This window comes from Bufo bufo, chromosome 1 (genome assembly GCF_905171765.1).
Source record: "Bufo bufo chromosome 1, aBufBuf1.1, whole genome shotgun sequence".
Taxonomy (NCBI): Eukaryota; Metazoa; Chordata; class Amphibia; order Anura; family Bufonidae; genus Bufo; species Bufo bufo.
The window spans coordinates 248,596,967-248,606,615 of NC_053389.1; the positions used below are offsets into that span (position 1 = coordinate 248,596,967).

At 44.7% G+C, this 9,649-nt stretch overlaps 1 long non-coding RNA gene across 1 annotated transcript; it reads left to right on the forward strand.

Annotated features, from left to right (window-relative positions):
* The first annotated feature begins 1,606 nt into the window (after window positions 1-1,606).
* Window positions 1,607-2,116, forward strand: LOC121005621. Its single transcript, XR_005779955.1, has 3 exons — window positions 1,607-1,764; window positions 1,835-1,838; window positions 2,069-2,116. It is a non-coding gene; the product is annotated as an uncharacterized LOC121005621 (long non-coding RNA).
* The last annotated feature ends 7,533 nt before the right edge of the window (window positions 2,117-9,649 follow it).

The following is a 9,649-nucleotide window of genomic DNA, read 5'->3' on the forward strand; positions in this document are numbered from 1 at the left end:
GTGCTTACAGGTGACCATTACTTATCTCTTGAGCCTGCAAACCAGGGGAGTTACTGCGTTAGTGGCGCAGCGTAGAATGTGGGGAGTTGGTTTTTACCTAAAAATGCGCGGTTGGCTGGATGTGACTCAGCATTTCCTAATTAGGTAAGCCATTAGGGGATGGTGTAAGGAGCATATTCGTCACGAATGTCGCCGCCCTGTCTCCTATTCCTTGTTGTCGCGCATATGCCAGTTACTCCCCTCTATCTGTTCATCTCCTTATGAGGTGCGTTTATTTACTGCAGCTTTTTGTTTAACCTTTTCAGCTGCCCTTCGTATAGGGGAGTTGGTTTCTCCTTCCGTCACTGGCCCAGGAGGTTTAGGTGTTAGTGATGTATTCATCAACGACTCTGCTCTCCGAGTATTCATCAGGCAATCCAAAACAGATGGCCCACAAGCAAGAAGCAGGGAGGAATCATGATGACTTTAAATGGGAAAAATGATGAATATTCTAAAAAAGGAATATATAGCACTATATCGAATAAATTAGTTTTTTCGAATATTCGTAATATTTTAAAACAAGAATATATAGCAATATAGGGAATATTCGAAAAAAAAACTAATATAGAGCAAATTAGCTAATATAGTGCTATAAACTTCTTTGTTTAAGTTCAGATTGAAAAAAAAATTCAACTATTGAAAAAAAAAAGATTATAGCACTAAATCAGCTAAATTGCTCTATATTCGTTTTTTTTTTCTTCGAATATTCGCTATATTGCTATATATTCTTGTTTTAGAATATTACGAATATTCGAAAAAACTAATATATTAGTTTTTCCGAATATTCGTAATATTCTAAAACAAGAATATATAGCAATATAGCGAATATTCGAGAAAAAAAAACTGAATATAGATCAATTTAGCTAATATAGTGCCATAATCTTCTTTGTCTAATAGTTGTCATTTTTTCTCATCTGAAGTTCAGATTGGAAAAAAATGACAACTATTAAAAAAAAAGATTATAGCACTATATTAGATAAATTGCTCTACATTCGTTTTATTCGAATATTCGCTGTATTGCTATATATTCTTGTTTTAGAATATTACGAATATTTGAAAAAACGAATATATTTGATATAGTGCTATGACTTATTGGCCCACAAGCAAAAAGCAGGGAGGAATCATGTTTTTGTTCGGCAATTAAAAAATTTGCGATAAAAATTAGCATTACAAAAATTCACATATTACGCGATTATTACCTTGTCGATTTTTTTTTCGAGTAAAAACAATCATAGAATATAACGAATATTAGAATTCGCGAATATTTGGCGAATATTCTACAAAATATTCGTGAAATATCGCGAATTCGAATATGACCCCTGCTGCTCATCACTAGTACCCACTCTTTCAGGATTGGGGCTGCCACTGAGGTGGCTCGAGCTGGGTTGCCAGAGTCCGATGTGCAGTGGATCGGAAGATGGAAATCTGCCTGTTTTGCTTCATATGTTCGCCCTCATTTATTGATTCGATTTTCTTTTAGATGCGGTCCAGCCTACAGAATGTTTCATCAGCCACTCGTATATCTTCTGGGCAGGCCAGAGAGCTGAATGCCGGCCGGGCGGTCGAGGCCTCGGTTTTCGGAATATTCAAATCCGTTGGTGGGGTGTCCGGGGCTTGCGCTGGTCACAGGTCCTCCCAGAAGCAGGGGAATTTAGCCACTCAGTGCGATCTCCTGTTATATTAGTGATTCATGCGGGAGGCAATGACCTTTGCCTCTTAAAAATCGTGGAGTTGATCACGTTAATACGGGCTGATTTGGAGATACTCCCCTCTTTCTTCCACGAGGAAAATGTAGTGTGGTCGTAAATTATCCCCCGGGTTACGTGGCAAGGGGCTAGGGATTCCACAGAGATTGAATGGGCCAGGCGTACTGTCAATAACTGTATTTCTCACTTTATACGCTCCAGAGCTGGGGTGGTCGTACGTCATCGCCAGTTGGAAGGGGATAATGAGCACCTTATGTGGCCTGACGGTGTCCATTTGAACGACATCGGTTTGGATATTTTCTTGTCTGGCTTACAGGATGGAGTAGAGCAAGCTTTGTTTTTGTTGGGTGGGGGTCGTAGCGCCGTGTAGGAGTACACAGGCTCCTCAGTGGAGGTCGGTGATCAAAATCAAGACGGAGAAGAAGGCGGACTTGCCCACAGAGGGAGTCTGTGGGGCATACCGCTTCTTGAGACTTCAAGTTGTTGATGTTGGTTTTGAGATATAAAAGTTGGTTTGATAAATAAAATTATTAATAAAGCTGTGACCGACTCTCACCCAACAAATAGTAGTGGTCTGTCGTTTATTCCTAGCTGCTAAGTATCAAGGTGGGGTTATAGGGTTACATTCTCGGCATTCTAGTTGGCGCCGAGGGGTTAAACGAAGGCGACATGGATTGCAGAGAGAAAGGGAGCTAAAAGGGTTAAAAAAAATCCCGGTTAGCAGCTAGCAGCATTGCTGGTACGGCCAAGATGGTGTTTTTTTTTTAGAGCAGGTTAGGGCCATTTGTGTGGTGTTTCCAGGCGCTTCTTGGGATCCTCCCCTAACCCCTGATTGGTGGTTGGAAGTGGTAGAGGCCAGGGGGGGTTTAAAAAAGCGGATTATGCATGGCCCTGCCTCTTCCTCTCCGTCACCGCAGGCAGCGCCCCTCCCTCCCGCCCAGGTTTGGTTTTTATCGGTTTGTTTACGATTGTTCTTTTGCTGTTAATTTATAGGTGTATACGGTACTAAGTCACAGTGGAGGTCGGTGATCAAAATCAAGACGGAGAAGAAGGCGGACTTGCCCACAGAGGGAGTCTGTGGGGCATACCGCTTCTTGAGACTCCAAGTTGTTGATGTTGGTTTTGAGATATAAAAGTTGGTTTGATAAATAAAATTATAAATAAAGCTGTGACCGACTCTCACCCAACAAATAGTAGTGGTCTGTCGTTTATTCCTAGCTGCTAAGTATCAAGGTGGGGTTATAGGGTTACATTCTCAGCAGTCTAGGGCTTCTGTCTTCAAGGATTCTGATTCCCTCTGTTTGCTGCCTGCCAGTTTAATTTACATAGGTATTACACTAAGCAAAACAGTTTTTTTAGTATACCCTCTCTTTGGCCCCATCAGCTAACTTTATGGCTGTCACCTCCTGCGCTTGACTGCTATTCCCCCATGTTTTTATATCCTTATCTTAGCTGTCTCTGAGTCCTATGGACGCAGAGACAGCTGATAGTAATGGTGAAGCAGGGAAGCAGTCTGCTTCCCTTTCCACCATTTACCACGACCAGTGATCCCCAGCAGCAGCGCGATGTAGGGTCAGACATCGCGCTACTGGTCTGTGTAGCAGGAGGAGGAATAAGGCTGGGAATCAGCTGTGAGCTCGTCCTACTACACAGCAGCCCGATGTGTAACTGTACACCGCGCTGCTGCTGGGGAGGACTGTGCTGGAGCTGGGATCGGGAGGAACTAGGTGAGTATTTATAGTTATTTTTTTAACTTCCTTTGAGAGGACACATGGCTGCATAAATAGTTTATAGGGGGCACCTGGCTGCAGAAATAGTATATAGGGGGCACCTGGCTGCAGAAATAGTATATAGGGGTCACCTGGCTGCAGAAATAGTATATAGGGGACACCTGGCTGCAGAAATAGTATATAGGGGGCACCTGGCTGCAGAAATAGTATATAAGGGGGTACCTGGCTGCAGAAATAGTATATAGGGGGGCACTTGGCTGCATAAATAGTATATAGGGGGCACCTGGCTGCATAAATAGTATATAGGGGGCACCTGGCTGCATAAATAGTTAATAGGGGGCACCTGGCTACATAAATAGTATATACGGGCACCTGGCTACATAAATACTATATAGGGGGCACCGGGCTGCATAAATAGTATATAGGTGGCACCTGGCTGCATAAATAGTATATAGGAGGCACCTGGCTGCATAAATAGTATATAGGGGGCACATGGCTGCATAACTATTATATATTGGGGGTGTGGGGATTCACTCTGGTAGGCAAGTTAGTGGACGCAGTATAGAGGCAATCACAAAGTCTTTAACTTAAATAGTTCAGTGTTTATTCACACAGAAGGCAAAACAAAATAACAGATCGCAGTCTTGATGTTTGTTCACACCATGGAAAGTCCACAGAACACAAATCTTCACCTGGTTAGCAGTTTTTCAGCAGCAGTCCCCAGCAGGCTTTAGGAGCCTGATTTCCAGCATGCGGCTCTCAGCCCTTTTGCACGGCACACATCTTCAGATCCCAAACCACAGAAATACCACAGCTTCACTGTGAAATGGAGGATAATCCACACACCTGACAGTGCTGACTGCTTTTTATAAGCCTCCCAAGACCTGGCCTGGAACGTGGGGAGTAGCCACCCACCCAGCACTTTGGCTACTCCCAGTAAGAGCCAGCCCGGATCAGCTTTACAGCCATACTAACCAGCTGAAGTGTCAGACTGCAATCTGCAATACTGACACTTCAGGTAAAAAAAACAGTTCTTACCTCACCGAGACCAGGAACCTCAGTGACACGTACCGACCATCAATGATGGCCCCTTGTTCCTTCCTACAGGGGGCATAACTAACATATAGGGGGGCACCTGGCTGCATAACTATTTTCGCCGGCCCCTTAGAAAATGAATGGAGGGCGGCTGCGCATGCGCAGTGCGCCCTCCTTCACCTTCAGGGCTCGGTTCTCAATATAGGTGCGGGTCCCAGCGGTGGGACCTGCACTTATAAGATGATGGGGGCATATCCTAGTGATATGCCCCCATTGTTTGTAATGAGACAACCCTTTTAAGTGATTGGCCTTTTAAGGATTGCAGTAGGGATAGTTTATTTTAACCCATTCTGTGTCACATATAGAAGAATACTGGTTTGAAACCCCCTTAAAAAATGTATTCCTTAAAGGATTTGTATACACTAATTTCTGAGACTGGCAGGACCTTTGTTGGTGATTATACTTACCTGATCCCCAATGCTGGATCCTGGCTCGTTTGCTCCACAGCCCCCGTTTCTTGTCTTGAATCCCTTCATAAAAAAATCCTGTTTGACGCCGTTACAGCCAAAAACCGATCACTGCTTCCCTTGCATTATGTTAAATGGTCTTGTGATGTAAGGAGAGCAGATCTCCACTGTGGCCAGTGATTGGCTGCAGCGGCATTTAGATAAAAGTCTTAATGGAGAAACCCAAGACCAGCAGCGGAGGCCTGGAAGTGAATGAGCCAAGGCCCAGCACCTAGGGATCAAGGAAGCAAAATCAGCAACGTGAATCTGGCTAGTCTGAGAGTTCATACAAATTAGTGCACAACCCCTTTAACTGTGTGGGCTGTAGCCTAGGAAACCTCATGCTCCTCAGCATCCCATTATTTATTTTTTATTGGAACACTTAGGCTGGGTTCACACGAGCGTGTCCGGATTAGTTCCGGATGCGTCCCGATGTGTTGCGGCAAACCCGCGCGAGTAGGAATGCAAATGCAGTCAGTTTTGACTGCGATTGCGTTCCGATGTTTTTATCGCGCGGGTGCAATGTGTTTTGCACGCGCGTGATAAAAAACCGACTGTGGTACCCAGACCCGAACTTCTTCACAGAAGTTCAGGTTTGGGTTCGGTGTTGTGTAGATGTTATTATTTTCCCTTATAAGGCCTCTTTCACACTTGCGTTGTCCGGATCCGGCGTGTACTCCACTTGCCGGAATTACACGCCGTATCCGGAAAAACGCAAGTGTACTGAAAGCATTTGAAGACGGAACCGTCTTCCAAATGCGTTCAGTGTTACTATGGCACCCAGGACGCTATTAAAGTCCTGGTTGCTATAGTAGGAGCGGGGAGCGGGGGAGCAGTATACTTACAGTCCGTGCGGCTCCCGGGGCGCTCCAGAGTGACGTCAGAGCGCCCCATGCGCATGGATGACCTGATCCATGTGATCACATGATCCATGCGCTTGGGGCGCCCTGACGTCACTCTGAAGCGTCCCGGGAGCCGCACAGACGGTAAGTACACTGCTCCCCCGCTCCCCACTACACTTTACCATGGCTGCCAGGACTTTAGCGTCCCGGCAGCCATGGTAACCACTCTGAAAAAGCTAAATGTCGGCTCCGGCAATGCGCCGAAACGACGTTTAGCTTAAGGCCGGATCCGGATCAATGCCTTTCAATGGGCATTAATTCCGGATCCGGCATTGCGGCAAGTGTTCCGGATTTTTGGCCGGAGCAAAAAGCGCAGCATGCTGCGGTATTTTCTCCGGCCAAAAAACGTTCCGTTCCGGAACTGAAGACATCCTGATGCATCCTGAACGGATTTCTCTCCATTCAGAATGCATTAGGATAATCCTGATCAGGATTCTTCCGGCATAGAGCCCCGACGACGGAACTCTATGCCGGAAGACAAGAACGCAAGTGTGAAAGAGCCCTAACATGGTTATAAGGGAAAATAATAGCATTCTGAAAACAGAATGCTTAGTAGGTGATCAATTGAGGGTTAAAAAAAAAATAAAAAAATTAACTCACCTTCTCCTCTTGTTGGCGTAGTTCTCCCGGTCTTTAGTTCTTTAAAAGATGAACTATGGTCTAAAGGACCTTTGGTGACGTCAGATCACATGCTCCAATCACATGGTACATCATGTGATTGGAGCATGTGATCTGACGTCACCAAAGGTCCTTTAGACCATAGTTCATCTTTTAAAGAACTAAAGACCGGGAGAACTACGCCAACAAGAGGAGAAGGTGAGTTAATTTTTTTATTTTTTTTTAACCCTCAATTGATCACCTACTAAGCATTCTGTTTTCAGAATGCTATTATTTTCCCTTATAACCATGTTATAAGGGAAAATAATACAGTTTATAGACTGTCACCTAGCAACCATGCGTGAAAATCGCACCGCATCCGCACTTGCTCGCGGATGCGATGCGATTTTCACGCAGCCCCATTCACTTCTATGGGGCCTGCGTTGCGTGAAAAACGCAGAATATAGAGCATGCTGCGATTTTCACGCAACGCATAAGTGATGCGTAAAAATCATCGCTCATCTGAACAGCCCCATTGAAATGAATGGGTCCAGATTCAGTGCGGGTGCAATGCGTTCAGCTACCGCATTGCACCCGCGCCGAAATCTCGCCCGTGTGAACGCAGCCTTATAGTAGCCATGTGGGTGAGAGTAGGTGGGGGTTTTAATGGAGGAACAATGAGGGGGTGTAATGAAGGACGGTGAGCCTCAAGATTGATGGGGTTAGAAGAACGATTCAAAAGGAGAGACAAATAGGCAGTTACACAAGGTAAGATATCTTTTTTTATTTTTTTACTTTTTTTTTTATTCTGCGACTAAAAATTTAATTTGGCTCCTAAATTTTTCAGGTTAGGAGCCGATGGCTCCTTGATATTTTTTTAGTCTGGAGCACTGATCTGCATGTCATACTGACTCACAGTATAATTTAACTACCACAGCAGACCCCCTATGCGTGTTACTGCAAGGCACAGTGTTCTACACTACTATAAAGGCTCTCTGAGGTCAGGAAATAGCCATTTTTTTATGCGATTCACCGCAAATAAATTAAAATCAAACCAAATTTTTTCAAAAAAAATCATCGAACCAGCCGAATCGAATTTTTGAAAAATTCGCTCATCTCTAGTTACGTTGTCATCAACTATGTCATTGAATATGTGCACAGGACATTTTTGGTCAAATGTTCTAATTTTCCAGTCGCTCAAGATAAATGGAGAGCACATGTGGTAACCCAGATCTTGAAGTACTACAATTTTTATGTGTTATTTTATATGATTATGTTTGTTTGTTCCAGCAAGGTATTGATGGTAATGGTTAACAAGAAACAGGGCTAACCATCCTGTTCCTCCCCTCTTGGTAGGAGTGGGCTGGTCCTGCTTCCTGCCAGTATGGGGAGGACCTGAGCAACCACAGTGTGGAGAAGAAGCACAAGCCTGAGCTCCTGCTCCTAAATAAGATTCTCCAGAGAGATCAACTTACTTCAAGCCTCAAGGGAGGTCTTGAGATGCGATACAGCAGTGTGAACTGCTTTAACCAGCACCTACAGACACTACTGAAAGATGAGGGATTAGGGATTATGGCTGACACCCATCACCCAGAACACCACTGGGCCAGTACTACCTAGTACCTAAGTGCTAAATTGCCGCCATCCAACCTTCCTCCATAATCCTTAATGGTGCCAGAGGACCTTGCACTTGAAATCTGCTGCTATTGAGTGAATGTTGCACTTAGTAAAAAGAACTTCTATGTGTTCAATTCTGACCTCATTCTTCAATACTTAATTTGTACTGCACCAATCCCCATGGGGCAATAGCCTGAGGGAGTACACAGTGACACAATACTTCATCAGGGCCACTACTACTCCAATCCTCTGAATCTGCTCCTCTAGGGCTCACTGCACACATGCCTGTGGGATGATAATTAGCAGTAGCCAGAAGACCTTATACGGTATCAGTAGTGCACAGGCAGAGAAAAAGTGTGTGCTAGGGAGAAGCTGATGCTAGAAAGAGGTCCAGCGACATGACTGTATTTTAATCAGTGAGTGGAGGTGCTAGTCATAAAGATGAACCACCTCATAGCATAAATAGGGCCACAAACCAACTGAGCATCAGAGTGGAGAAGGAGAGCCTTGAGCAGGGTTAGCAAAATTGCATTTCCTGCACCCTGAAGTATCTAGAGACCAGAGGAGAAGCCTGGTGGGGACCACAAATACCAGCCAGTCTGCTGCAGTCAGGGCCGGTTTTAGACAAAGCATGACCCCTGGCAAATCCTGAAATATTGAACTAGCAGTCTGACAGAACTTTGTAGGCACGGACAGCGATTGCAACCACAGCAGCTGATTGTAGACTGCCACATTATCTCTCTTTAGCCTTTCCACTGTTATGGAGTATCAGTTCCTGCTACCTCTTTAGGTATGTTAACACAGAGTATTTTCTGTGCTTAAAAAAACCTAATGCAGAATCTGCATCTGCAGCGTACTCAAGTTAGGTTTAGAAATGTTCCTGGGTGTTGTAGTGCAATAGACACTAACCTGAGACGGCTGACTCTCTGCAAGGGCAGGTGATGATGAGAAATGTTCGTGACGCCAGTGCCAATTAAACGGTGGCACGCCGTTTGCTGATAGCAGGAATAACTGAGGAACCACGTGATGTTAAAACCGAATTCAAACTTTAGTAGTCATCATTTAGGGACATGGACGGAAGCGCAGTTCCTTTGAAGACAGTTGATTTTCAATACAGTTGATGCAGGCAATATATATATATATAGCAAGGTGACTTTAGAGTGTTAAACACAGGACTTGCAGTACAGGCAGCTTGCACTCTATTCCTGACTGATCCTGGAACATAGAAACTCTTCTCCAAGGTCCAATGCCCTAGCTCTGGCGTATATCCTTGGTTTTATCTCTATCAAGTACCTCCTCTGTTGTCTTGAGTACCTCTTGCTTTTCTTGACTTGCCTCTGTCTCTCTCTCAGCTTCCTCAGGCTCTAGAAACTTCTGAACTCCCTTCCTGGCTAGGCCCTAGCCTATTTATACTGAACTGGGGGGCTCCCTCTGCTGGCTGGAATAAAGATTGCCTGCACCAGGCCTAACTGGCTTAAAGGGAAACACACATTACATTCTAGCAGTGTCGGGTAACC